At 41.9% G+C, this 14525-nt stretch overlaps 1 protein-coding gene across 2 annotated transcripts in view; it reads right to left on the bottom strand.

The window, feature by feature from the left end:
• Positions 1-14234, bottom strand: part of SETBP1 (SET binding protein 1) — a 474204-nt gene extending 459970 nt beyond the window's left edge. The window contains exon 1 of one of the 2 annotated variants that reach the window (XM_056824366.1): positions 12811-14234. The gene's annotated coding sequence lies outside the window, so the exon portion shown is untranslated. The remainder of the gene's footprint in view (positions 1-12810) is intronic. The other variant, XM_056824367.1, reaches the window with a different exon arrangement.
• Positions 14235-14525: the final 291 nt, after the last annotated feature.

The following is a 14525-nucleotide window of genomic DNA, read 5'->3' as shown; positions in this document are numbered from 1 at the left end:
CAACTATACTAGTCACCTAAAGTGGCATTTTCTGCCAGTTTCCTATCAACCTATCCCAATTACTTTATTTGAACCTAGTTCAAATCTCACTTTTTTTGATGATGCTCTAAATGGTTTTGACTCTATGCCTCTGTAATAGCTGTATCCTATGCCTACAGTGCTCTGTTCCATGACTTCTCTCAAGACTCAGGCCAAATCCCACCTTCTGATGAAGTCCTTCCCAGATGCTAATGTCATCCTCTCCACTCAGGATGGCATTCCACCTTCCTAGTATGGGTTGAGGATGGACCAAGTTATTTACATGTATCTTCTCCATTAGAGTGCATATTTCTTGAGGGAAGGTGCTAGTTTCCATTTTTCTTTATATACCCAACACCTTACACTGCACCTGGCATGGACCAAGTGTTTTCTGTTTGTTTTTAAACCCTTACCTACTGTCTTATGATTGATAGTATCAGTTTCGAGGGAGAAGAGCAGTGAGGACTAGACAACTGGGATTTTGTGACTTGTTCTGGGTCACACAGCTAGGAAGTGTCCAAGGCCTAATTTGAAGCCAAGACTTCCCATCTCCAGGCCCAACTCACTATCTTCTGAGCCACCTAGTTGCCCACCAAACTGAGTATTTAATAAATGATGGTTGACTACTAAATGACTAACTGAAAGAATACGATACTGGAAGTCAGTGACATAGGTTTCTAGTCTCATTAGGTCCTTTGCAACCCTTTTGACTCTGGGCAAGCCACTTAATTTCTTTATATTTTCTCTGTCTTTGGAATTTTAAACCATTTTTGTGTTGGAAATCTCTTTGTCAGTTTAGTAAAGTCTATGTACCTCTTCTCAGAATAATATATTTTAAAGTGTAAACTAAAATACATAAAATGACAAAAGAAATCAATTATATTGAAGTACTATTCTCTAAATATTTTAAAAATAAATTCACTGATGCCTAGGTTAAGAACCCCTTCTTCATCAAGAAAATGAAGCCAACCTTTGGGTCTTGCATACAGTAAGCACTTAATCAATATTGATTGACTGAATCAAAACTAAGAACCTTTCTAGCTCCAAGAATCTGTGAACTATACATTTGTTTTTGACAGAATTACATATTCCCACTGATGACTTACAAAGAATATTTACTCAATATAACTTTAATACATTTTTAAAACCCTTATTTTCTGTCTTAGAGTTGATTCTGAGCATCAGTTCCAAGACAGAAGAGCAGTAAGGTCTGGACAATCAATGTTAAGACTTGCTCAGGGTCAAACAATTAGGATGTGTCAGAGGCCAAATTTGAACCCAAGACCTTCTATCTCGAAACCTGGTGCTCTATCCTAATTCATTTTTTAAATATCTTCATTCCTTATTAGTCTATCATTCTTCTGAATTTCTCCGATTGACCTAAACTACTAAGTAGCTATTAAACTCATTGAAAGAAAAGGCACTGATAAGGTAGTTTGAGCACAGGGTTAGTTGTTAGATTAACAAGTTAGTCTTCATTCTGCCTCAAGCCAAATATTAGACTCTTGGCAAGTTACTCAGGACCTTAGCATTTAAAGACAGAAAGGGTCTTAGTGGCTTTGTCTCTGTTTCCTCAGTTAACATTAAAATATTAGAGCTAAGTGGCTCAGTGGATAGAGAACCAGGCTTGGAGATGAGAAGTCCTAGGTTCAAATCTGACCTCAGATTCTTCCTAACTGTGCTCCCTGGGCAAGTTACTTAATCCCTTTACCTCTCTTCTGCTTGGAACCAATCCTTAGAATCAATTCTAAAACAGAAAGGAAGGGTTTTTAAAAATCTAGAATAGACAATCCACAAGGTTCTTTGTTGCCCCATTCTATCCCATTCTATGTCTTATAGATTCTACATCATCCCTAGAGATAAGCACTTCACAGGAATACAATGAATACTGGTTAATTGATTATTCCCCACCTATTTCATAGCTATCCCACACCGTAAAGTTTACCAAGATCACTATGACAGGTCAGTCAGTTAATAAGTATTTATTGTGAAGTGCCTACTAGAATACCATGTGCCAAGTATTGTGCTATATGGGAGCTACAAACAGAAGAAAAAAAGAAAAAAAAATACTGCTCTCAAGGAGCTGACAATCTCACAGGAGAATACAACATGCAAACAACTATGAACAACCAAGATATAAACAGGAGAAAGTAGAATCAAAAGAGGAAAGTAATGCAGAATGAGTAAACATTCAATAACCCTCATTCAACAAATATCTTTGTGACTTGAAATCTTACTTCTTTTTTTCTTCTCAACCTAACTATTGAACCTTATTTTATATATTACTTCCCTTCCTCTACTCTGTGATCCATCCACTCTGGCCTTGATGTTTCTCATACCCAAAGCTCTATTTCCCATCTCTATGCCTTTGCTAGGGCTATTCCCCATTTCTGGATTGGCATTTTACCTCACCTCTGCCTCTGAGAATTCCTTGTTTTCTTTAAAACTTGGATCACCTTCTAGAAGAAGTCTTTCTTTCACCCTATTGCTTGTATCATGTATTATTTTTGTATATATTCAATATATACCTATTTATGTACATTTACTGCCATTGATAAGTTATACTCCTTAAGAATAAGGATGGATTTTCCTTTTTTCCAGAATCTAACATAATGCCTGCACACCCTGCTACTTCCTTTATCCCCTAACCAGATTTCTACCCATTCTTTAAGCCCCACCTCTCCACAAAGGTTGCTTTGATCCCCAGGCCCCTTCCCCAGTGATGTCTCTCTTCTCTGACCTCCTACTGCACTTAGTGTCTGGAAAATGTCACTCAACGCTTAGATTCTGTCTTACATTGTTTTCTAGTTCTTGTGTGCTAAGCTGGGCTCCCCAAGAGGATTTTAACCTTCATGATTATGGGACAATGACTTGTATCCTTCACAAAATCACACAGGACCTGGCATATAATAGTCACTCAATAATATAGCTGATTGACTAATCAACCAATTAATTAATTAATGGCCACCTCAGGAACACAGAGGAGTCAGAGTAGTACTCCAAAGTTCTGGCCCTTCTCTTGATAATAAAGAAAGGAAATGGGAGCAGAAACAGACACAAGGAAATTTCCCAACCAGCTAATGAAAAAGTAAGCCTGGAACAGCATTCTTCTTAAGAAAGAATGTTAGTAACTCCTGCTATGAATATATCCCTTGAACTAATAATCACCTAAATTTCATTGAATCCCCAAAGACTTACAGATCAAGTTTGCTTTATATTTTCTTCTCTCCTGTTTCTATAGATAGAGGCATTGATCCTGATAAACTATGGGGGAAGGGAGGAGGGTCAAAAAGCAGTTCCAGAAGTCCTGCTCCTAGGTTATACAGGGTTTTTTGTTTGTTTGTTTTAAAGAAAGACTATGTGCACACACACACATGAACACACATACACAGCCTGACTACATTCTTGCTCATTCCAGAAATGGCATGTTTATACACAAGTTTTCTGATTCCAGGATCAGAGCTTTTTCTACTACAACACACTAACTACCACAACACAATAAAATGTGATGATGACATCTCTGCCATCTTTTGGAGAGTCCTCCTGACTCCAGAGTATAATCAGGTCTCAGCTGGGTCAGAATAGTTCTTATTTCATTGCAGTAGCCTAGACTAATCTACCTTAGCTCTCCCTACTTGGAATTATAGTCAGAACTAGGCATGAGCAAGAGAGGCATTTTCCCAGGGCACAATATGCAGAGAGAAAGAACAAGTGTTAGAAAATTCCACTACCCAAGATCCATATTTTGTGATAAGTCAAATGGTATGTGTTCCAGCTACAGAAGGGGTACAATTCTCAAACCCTGGCCAGCATTTTTAGCCACTCACTTTAAGAATGACAAGACATTTTCCTCAGAGCCTCCCTTCAGTTAGGCAGCATAGTATAATTAATTATGCCTTTTTTACATATGAGGAGACTAAGGTTCTGAGTAGTCAAATGCCTTGCCCACCTCAAACAGTAAGACAGCGTTAAAGTCGTTACTTAAACCTGCATCTTCAGATTCCTAGGTCAATCCTCTTTCCCATCTTAGCTCTACCTTCCCCTTTCTCGGGTCCCCTAAGTCAAGTTCCACCTTGTTCATGATGCCCTTCCTGACCACTCCAGAGGCTTCTCTGAAATGCCATCATCCCTTCTATAACTGGAACGGACCTTATAGCCTGAACTACACAATCCATCCCTTTTATTACCACCTACTATTCAATGCTGTTCTTTAACTGTTTCATGTGGATTAGTCTTATAGCCAACTACATTGTAACCTTTTTAAAAACATACTTTACATGTTTCACAGTATTACCTAGCACAATCCTGGACAAATGATCTTGTGACTGGTGCTCAATAGTTATGTAGAAACCACATGGTCAGGTATGATGGCTCCAGCCTATGAGCCCTGCTACAGAGAAGGCTAAGAATGGCTAATTTCTTGAGCATTGGAAGTTCTAAACTGAAGTAACAGCTAAAGTAGATCTGGAGTATAAACTAAGTCCAACCTTGTTAAGGTGAGCCAGAGGAAAGCAGAGGCTTACCTATTACCAAAGGAGGAGTAAACAGACTGTGATCAGAAGAGTCCCCACGCCAATTAGTAGTGGGATTGGGCTCATGAGTAACCTCTACACTTTCAGCCTGAGTGGCAGAGGAAGAAAGGGAGAGACACAGTGACACAGAGAGAGAGACATAGAGAGAGAGAGGAGAGGAAGGAAGGAAGGAAGGAAGGAAGGAAGGAAGGAAGGAAGGAAGGAAGGAAGGAAGGAAGGAAGGAAGGAAGGAAGGAAGGAAGGAAGGAAGGAAGGAAGGAAGGAAGGAAGGAAAGGAGGGAGGGAGGAAGGAAAGAAATCACAAGTACAATGTCCTTATATCTCATCATCCTTATAATATTTGATTAACAATCAATATTTTTTGCATTTCAAAGGTTTCAAAAGAGAAATAATAATAAACCATTCAAAAGACACTTATTAATGGCCCTATTGGTTTTTGCTTCCAACTTTGAATTACTCCATATCACTAACAACTTCCATGGCCTAACTGTTTCAGATGGAAATTCTTATATTCCTTTGATGGAAAAATAGATCTATCCAATCCAACCCAAAACAACCTAGTCTGTACCCAGTCCTCATGCAGCTCCTTTTCCCTTCTACAAATCCTTGACAAGCAGAATGAATGAATCTAGGCCTTCATGTTTGCTGAATTTAACTAACAATATTGCTTTATTTTTCCTTTCTCCTCCCTCCTACCTCTTCCACCCCCAATCCTCTATAATAATTCACTTACATTTGTATAATATTTTGCCATTTATAAAATATGTCGCCATGTATTTGTTAATTTGAGCCTTACTTCAACACTTTGAAGTAGACAGGGCAGGGATTATAACTCTTATTTGACAGATGAAAAAAACAGAGGCTCAGGGAAGTTTGTTAAGTAACCTGCCAAAGATGACTAGAAAACAAACATTTTAGATTGAACACAGGGATAGAGTTAGTATTTCCCAGAAAAATCCCAGCAATGTGCTTTCCTCCTTGTCTCCCTTGTCCAGTTTACAAAAAAAGATAGTGAGACAAGAGTGAAACCAGAGTTTTTTTCTCCTCTCCAAAGAATCATATTACTTTAAATCATATCCCCCAAGTCTAGCATATTACTCCTAACCATCAAACATGTCCTTCATGGTCTAAACTTTGCCCACAATTCTCATTCTCCATAAATCCTTCTCAGAATAATTCACACCTAATTTTGCCTACCTGTTTATCTTTTCTACCTCCCACAACATTTTGCATATATGTGTATATTTCAACAAAACTGTGGATGACTGGATAGATGATCTTGGTTCAGCCCATTACATTTGAGAGGTAAAATCAAAAGATCACCAGGTTTTTTAACAGGCCAGGTTTTTTACTAGCTCATTAAGACAACTACAGCTATGGATTAAGCTAAATACTTAGTGGATAGAGTGTTGGGCCTGAGCATAGAAGACTTTAGAACTCTCCCTGAGTTCAAATCTAGCCTCAGTCATTAACTGAGTAACTCTGGGCAAGTCACTTAACCCTGTTTGCTTCAGTTTCTCATCTGTAAAATGAACAGGAGAAGAAAGTGGGAAACCTCTCCAGAATCTTTGCCAAAAAAAAAAACCCATATGGGGTCATGAAGAGTCTCAAAGTACCAACAACAACTGAAAAAGCTAAATACTTGTTAAACTAGAGTTGGACAGCACCAAACTGAGTTTGAGAGAACACTGTCTTGAGAATACTCACTTTTAAAATCCTCCCATATATGAGACCTTTCAAAAATAACAATTCACTTTTGAAATGAATTTACAGGAGGGTTTCTTAAATAGCCAGCTACCCAAATACACTTGAAATTACTTAATTCATTCATTTATACAATTAACATTCATTGAGCACTTAACTATATGCCTAGATAGCACAAGGATAGGTACTATGAAGGACCCCCAAAATAAGAGCAATAACTACTGCTCTTAAGAAGCTTAGGGTCTAATTAGTGAGATGATATCATAAAAAAGGAAAAGTTTAAAAACAACTCAATTAAAGACAACAGTAGAAGAAATGTCACAAGGCAGTGCAGTCTCTAGCAGTAATGGCCATTAGACAATCTGGAAAGGTAGCTATTCAACTTCAGATAAGTACTTATAGATTTAGACCTAGGAGGGACCTTTGAAGTCATCTAGTCCTGCCCTCTCATTTTACTTGTGCAGAAATAGTCCCAGAGAGCTCAAGCAACTTGTAGAAGGTCACTCATTTAGCAGAAAAGGTCCCTTCAAGTTCTAAATCCATGGTCCTATGATTCTAAAAGGAAAGTTCAGAAGGATTAGAGTGATCAGGAAATAGTTCATGAAGCCTGGAATTTGGCTTAGACTTTGAAAGATGAGAAAGATGTGTACAGGTGGTGTAGGGTGAGGGAATCCCAGTAAGAAACAATAGTAGAAAAAGCAATGATTTGGGGATGTGCATGGTGTATTGAGGGGGCATTGTGTAGACCAGTAGCAAAGAGGCTATTATAATCTGTAAAATTCCACTTTCCTGACACCTGATACAAGTGGGGAGAGCAAGAGTAAAGTATAAAGAGTAGAGAGGTATAGTAAAGGGTTAGAGGACAAATCAACTGTAAAATATTTTCTTAATTCCAATAAACACCCTAGCTTTGCTCCAAACAAAACCCAGGGGTACAGGGCAACCACACTAAGCTCATTTTTCTTTCATACCCATTCAGACCCACAAAATATAACCAAAGCAAGAAAGTGTTATCTCTGTCACAGATGCCACTAAGCTGACTGTTGGGCCTTTATTCTCACTTACTCTACCATGGGCACCTTTTTTTATCCCTCTCCCACTTCCTCTCCTTATCTGCAATCTAGTCAAGGATACAAGAACTACACAGATCAACTAAAGACCTTTAAAAATAGGTCTCCCCTGCTTTCCACTTCTATATTAACTCTGTCCTAGACCTGTCCAAAGATACTCTGGGTGTTTCTTGTTCCTTCTTAGTGGATCTCAGAACTGAAAGGGTTGGTTCCAATAAAAGTAAGCACCTAGCATTTGTGAGGCAGTTGAGGATGTATGATGTGATAGAAAGAGACCTAATATTAGGAATTCTCTTCAAGACACTGATTTGAGCGCTAATCATGGATCTGCAATTAAACATTAGCATTGTTTTCAGAAATTCAATTGATAGACCCATTTGCCCATCTATCAAATAGTGTCTCACCTGGGGCTCAAGTGTGATGATGTCCATTTTTGAGAAATATAATAAAATATCATCAAATATAAGAGATTATCATCTACATGGGAATATGTTGGGGCAAGGAGAACTTTTTCCCCCCTCCAATTTGACAGAGCTCTGGAATTCTCATCTGTTCACCATCCCCTCATCCTTCCCTAGCACTACAAAAATCAGGCACCTTTAGTAACCTGGGGGTCAGCTCAACTCTGTTTGCCTGTAATTATTCTACAAGGATCTAAGGGAGTTAATCTGGGCCTGCTGATCATAATCAGTCATCAGTTCCTGAGGAGAGCGGGGCTGCTCCCTCCAGTCAGAGAAACCCTTTGGATTTCAGGGCTGCTTATGTGGTTCATTAGACACCAGCACCACTCACTCTGGTCTGGGTCAGGAGTCACCCAAGTGCTGGTCTTCAAACCAAAGGCCAAATCTCTCCTTCCCCCCACCTTCTTTTGGACCTGGGGAAGGGAAATTGCCTAAAGGAAAACTACAAACAGCAGAGGAAAGCCTTGGTCTGAACCACTGAATCCTGTGGAGAAGGCCTGTTAAGAGTCAGTGATTTCTCCATGATCTTGTCATCCAAGGTCAGAACTGTCTCAAAGTGTTACTTTTCCAGAGCTTGGTTCAGCCTAAGGAGGTGTTTAGATGCTAGTCAGAGGCCCAAGAAAAAGAAAAAAGGAAATGAAAACTCAGAGCCAAAACAACATCCCAGGGCTGCATTTTTTTTCTTTTGCATGAAGTCTGCTCAGTGGGTGTCTGGTGTTTTCTTTTCTAAGCATATCACCCTTTTGTTCAGGCCAGCCTGAGTATTTGTGACCTCATGAGAGCTCCTGTGATTCAAAGGAGGGGCTTAGAAATAGGACCACAAAGAAACCAAATACACATAACAATATTTATATGGCTAGAACACCTTGCTCTATAGGCTGCAACATAATTTATAGTTATTGCTAGTACTCATGTTATTCCACAGAATGAAGGTGGACTATTAGCTCCTTCTATAGAGGAAACTGAGGCCCAGGGAAAAACAGTGACAGCTAATAGCAACAAAAGCCTAAAGGTTTCTTTAAATCTGATCTGCATCTGTCTGATAAACTGCAAGTAGGAGGAAACCTATTCCATAATTATTTAAAACCAAAGTAATTTCCTTTTCTTCAGCCAGAATCTCCAACACTGTAGGTCTCTAAGCAAAACCAATACATCATTTCACCTTATTTTTTTAAGACAATATATTTCCTTTAGAAAATGCTAATGTGTTAATAATAATTTACCTTCTCCTTTTGGCAGAAACCAAAGCTGAAGCAACTTAAAATACCATCAGCAAAAAATTATTTATTTCCCATCCCTGGTTTAGAGGGGAAAAAAAAAACTCAAGAGTTTTATTGGCTGGGTCCCTTCTCAATAGCTTTCTGGTTTCAATTAAAACTTCAAGTCTCCAAGGGAAAAATTGGCATTCTGGGAGGCTGAAGGAAAGCCAAGAGTCAGTGGCTCCACAGGAACCCAGAAAGGATATCCCATCCCTCAGACTATTTCTCATCTTTCTCCTTTAGCATACATGCTGGTAGCTTCTGAGTACAGATGAAAGGACACTCTTGACAGAACTCTCTTTTCCTTGACTCTAGCTTTAGTGCCAGGGAACTATCGATTGAGCCCCTAATGGAACTGAAAGCCAAGATAGCAGGAGGAATTGAATAGGAAATCTAGAGGGAAGGGCATACCTATTTATTTCTTCTTCAGTGAAATTCTATGTCTCCCAGTTGTAATTTTTCACTTGCCTATCCTAACTATATCTCTCCCAGATGTTCCTATCTTCTCCTACCCCATCCCAACACCCCATTTCAAGATACTCAGTAAGTTAATAATATTATTAAGTATCCACTATGTGCTAAACACCATTCTAGGCACTGAGAAGGGAACCAACTCCTGTGTTCTCAGAAGACGTGTGAGCTGAGTGGACTATTGGGTCAATAATGGGCCATTACTGGTGTCTGCTGGGTAAAGTGCAAGATGGGAACTCCCAGCAGTTTTTTACTGCATAAATTCCTGATGTTAACATACAAAGGATCAGATTACAACCCTTCACATGCCTAAATCTTCTTAGAAACTGCATCAATGAACTTGTATGGCAGTTGATTCCCCCCTCCCCCACCCAGCTAGCAATAGCCACCTTCCCAAGAAAGTACACTGCTCAAGAGATATTTTCTACCTACCTACCTCTTCTCCCGCCTGTCTCACTTGCTTGTTCCAATAACACATCTATTTTCCCCTTTAAAAGAATAATATGGTTTTCCCCTCCTCTCACTCCTTATTAAGTTTGCTCACTACCTCCTCCTCCCTGAGCTCAGCTCAGGTTACATTGCTACTACCATCTTCCACAGCCTAGGTTTGACACAGGCCCAACACTGGAAGTCAGAAATATCTTCAGACAAGAGCCACACACACTTTTTTTTTTTTTGAGCATCATTCTCTCTGGAAACTTGCTATCAAGGTTCTCTCTTTAATTCCCTATACCTTAATAGTCAAAAGTCAAACCAAAGAAAACACAGCACCTTTAATCTGACACTCATGCTTTTCTGGTATGGCTCTTTATCTGTCTCTTCTCTATGTCTATCTCTCTGCCTTTCTCTGCCTCTGTCTCTTTCTCTTTTCCTCTGTATCTGTCTCTCTCTCTTCCTCTTTTCAAAAGCATCCCAAGTTGTCTAGAGAAGAACGATATGTTTTCATCTTTCTGGGAGTTTAAGGGTCAGAGAAATGAAGAAAAGGAGGAAAAAGGAAGAAATTGACTCGGGACTTATAAAAGCTGGTTCTATATTTGTAAAATACTACTGACCCAGGTCCCCTCCCTTCAGTCATACACCTTCACTCTTTATCTACCCTGCTCCATCTGATGTCAATCCTCTAACAAAGTTCTCTCCTTCCATAATGGGGTGCCATTTTCTCAGATATATAACCTTTTATCAACCCTCTTTCACATTCCATACTTGGAGATTTCAAGTGAAGAGGATGGGGAGGACCCCCTCAGATCAAATTTAATGGTTTGGCAGAAAACCAGGGAAAGAAATGGGGGTGAGATCAGCCCCAAACTGACACTTTTTTTTGTTTGTTTGTTTTCCTGGAAACTTCCTTTTCAGAACTATCTTGGCATAAAATCAGACAAAACAGAGAGAGGAAAGAGAAGGATTAAAGAAGAAGGGGAAGGGAAGGGGAAAGAAGAAGGGAAGGCAAAAGGAGGAAAAGAAAGGGAAGGGAACAGTTTTGACATTTCTCACAGAAGCTGGACTCCCACTGCAGAACTTTAGAGGGAAAAAGGTATGAGAGATGAGGGAAGGGTGGAGGATTACATCTACCTCAGAAGAAATTGCTCTTTTGGGGATAGTTTCTCTAGGGATAAGAAGACACACAAATTGCCCTTTTAGCATTAGACGTCAACCATGAGATTATCAGTAGAGTTTATTTGAAGCGGAAACAAATCGGAAATCCTTCTCTCGACTGGCTTTTTAGACAGATATCATGCACACTCGGAATCACACAGAGACACACGTAAAGAATAAACGCTACATCAGGGGGCAATAGGAAAAACCCTGGAGGCAATAGGTTAAAGTACCGTAAGCAAGCCATATCTCCTACTACCAATCAAGCAAACTTTCAGATCTCCAATGAAAATATTTCCACTTCAGATCAGATTACGGAGTTGGGGGGCGGGGAGTGGGTTGCAATGGTTTGGTTGTTTTTTTTTTTTTTTGGTGGGTTTGATTGGTTTTTGGAGGGTAGCATTTTAGCAATAACTTCATTTGAAGAACCAACATTGTATGAAACAGATTTCTAAATTCTCCCTATCACAGACACAACCCAAAAACCATCATCACCATTATCATCATTCTTTAAAATATCTGCATGACTAGTTTAATCAACTCATTTCTATAGGAAGCATCTAAAAGGTTATTCTGTCCAAATGATAGAAGTATCTAAATAAATAAGTAATTTTTTTAAATGGGAGGAAGGTTTCTCTTAGTTATTTTCTTCTGCAAATCACAGAAGGGGCAATTCTTCCATTAATTTTGGAGCATTCTTTTTTGCCCTCAATCTCTTCACAGACACAAACATAGGGTTTATTACAGCAAATTGTTGTTTGGGGGGAATGCCTGTCCTTTCGTTGTCAAAGGAAATGAAATAAAATAGAGAAATAGACGTAAATCCACTCAATGAGACTTGAAGAAAGACACTCGTACACAATCACAACCATACACTAACCTTAGAGAATTGGACCACATCTTCCCTGGTTCTTTCTATTAACAACACGTTAGATTCTGATACATTACACACACACACACACAAACACACACACCACCACCACCACACGCCCCCCCCCAAAAAAACACACTAACTAGATTACAATTTAGTAGCTCTCTAGTTCCACTTAACCTGTAAGTTACAAGGGGGGGCCAAAAAAAAAGAATTTCTACCTCCTTCCCACCCCCTTCTGAGCCCCCCCCCTTCTTCTGAATTCACCCCAACCCACACCAAACCCGCCAGCTACCATCAGCAGGCAGCAGGACCAAGACTGGGTGGAAAAAAAGGAGGCGGGGGGGGGGGGGGTGAGGGGGGCGGGAAAGAAACCAGATTATGCAAAACTCAAAAAGCTCCCAACCCGCCAAGCCTGACCCTTCCACCACCACGGAGCCACTCCAATGGAGCCTAGCATCGCTCCCCACCCCCAAGATCCCGCAAGAATCGCGCCCCCCACCCCAACCTTCCTAGCCAAGACCAGCATCCTGTTGTCCACCGCCGCCCCTAACCCAGTGCAACATCAACATCACCCCCACAACCCCCACTGAGGCTACATTAACTTTTGCATGCTGGAAAAAAAAAATAATAATCCTACTCCTCATTCACATCCTTCTCAGGCAAATCACTCCTCGGGCGAACCCCCCGGACACCCGGGCGACGGTTTCAGAATTCCTCTCCTGCTCCGGGGTTTTTGCTTTTTTTTTTTCTGTTTTGTTTTGTTTTGTTGGGGGGGGGGGGGGTTGTTTTGTTTTGTTTTGTTTTTCAAGGTCGATGGTATTTACTAACCCATATCCCAAAAGGCCGGCGCGTCGCGGGAGGGGGCTGTCGCCTCTGCTCGATCCTCCTCCTCTCTGTCTCTCTCTCGGCTTTTAGATCCCGGTTTCAATCGCTCGCCCGAGCCCCCAAAGGTGCTGTTGCGGCAACTCCATCGCGATAACCATCTGTCAAACAGGGAGCCGCGGGCGGGCTACACACGCACCGGGGGCGCAGGAGGCGGGGGGCAGAAAGCGCATAGAGGCGGCGGCGGCGGCTGCGAGCGCAGAGCCCCCAGAGCCCCCGAACCCCGCAGCCCAGCGCCGCGGCGGCTTCCCGACGCTGCCCAGCTCCGCTCGATAGATTTATAGAGAGAGATATCAAGGGGGAAAATGGCGTCTCCGGAGCTTGAGGAGTCCTGGAGTAATCAAATTCACACACACAGACACACACAACACGCACACTCACACACACACACAGCAGTCTGGGCTAATTTTAGCAGGAGCCCATTAAAAAAAAAAAAAAGATATTCCAGTCTCTGATCAATGCAACCCCCCCCCCCTTAGTAGTAGAATTGATTTGATTTTCTTAAAAAAAAAAATGTTCGTCCCCTTTTTTTGGCTTGCTGAAGGCGGTGAACGGAGAGCGAAAGAGGTTTTGCTGATCTCTGCAGTTTAATCAGCGCCGAAGCTTTTCTCTCGTCTCCTCTCCTCTCGTCTCCTCTCCCCTCCTCTCTCTCTTCTCTCTCTCTCCCTCGCCGGCGATTGCTAGTGCTGCCGCCGCCGCTGCTGCTGCTGCTGCTGCTGCTGCTTCTGCTGGTGCTGCCACCGCCGCTGCTGCCGCCGCCGCTGCCGCCGCCGCTGCTGCTGCTGCTCCTGGTGGTGCTGCTGCCGCTGCCGCTGTTGCTCCATTGCTCACCGATCCACCTCGGCCTCCCCCCCCCCCCCCCCCCCTTTGCCTCTCTCCTCTCGGTCTCGCTCTCTTCTCTCTCCTTCCCTCCCTCCTCCTCTCTCCCTCTCTGTCTGTGTGTGTGTGTTTGTGTGTGCGCGTGTGTGCCTGTCGCCCGCTCCTTCTCTTGCTCCTTAGCCTCTTCTAAGTCCTGAAGCTTTAGGGAAAGGTGGGGAGGGGAGGGGGGAGAGTAAGTAAAAGGGGTTGGGGTGGAAGGGAGAGAATTAGAGAGACGGCTATAGAAAAAATCGAGCGTGCTGTTCCAAGCCCCGGGTTTGCTCTTGGAGTGAAACGTTGGAGCGTACTACTTAGTAAACCGCTCCCCTTTAGCTTCCTTCCCTTTCATAGATGAGACCAAGGATTTGGGGGGGGGGAACGCATCTACGTGGGTTTTTTCCCCTTCCTAAATGCTGAATTGTAAGGGAGGGGGGCGGGGAGTTGTTGTCCAAAGGGGGAGAGAGCGAACAGTTTGTTAAATCAGATCGCGAAGCTCTGTCTTCCTTTCGCGTTTTCCTCAGTCCCCACTCCCTTGTCTCTCACCCTGCACCCCCACCCTACCCACCCCCACCCCCCGCACCCCTCCTTTTTCTGTGTCTGTTTTTCTCCGAGTCCTGCAGTAGTCAAAATGGGAATGATCAGGCCCAGGGACGGCTGTGCTCAGTGCTGGGTTACTGCGCTCAATACTGCCACTACCTGACACAACAGAAGCACTGTTGGGAGGGGGGAGAGGAGAGAGAGGGAAAAGGGAGAGACAAAATGTGATAGGCTATAAAATTGGTTGCATTTTTTTTAACCTGGTA

This window comes from Monodelphis domestica, chromosome 3 (assembly GCF_027887165.1).
Source record: "Monodelphis domestica isolate mMonDom1 chromosome 3, mMonDom1.pri, whole genome shotgun sequence".
In the NCBI taxonomy this organism is placed as follows: domain Eukaryota; kingdom Metazoa; phylum Chordata; class Mammalia; order Didelphimorphia; family Didelphidae; genus Monodelphis; species Monodelphis domestica.
Note: the sequence above shows the minus strand (reverse complement) of the source record. Positions and strands in the feature narration are given on the sequence as shown.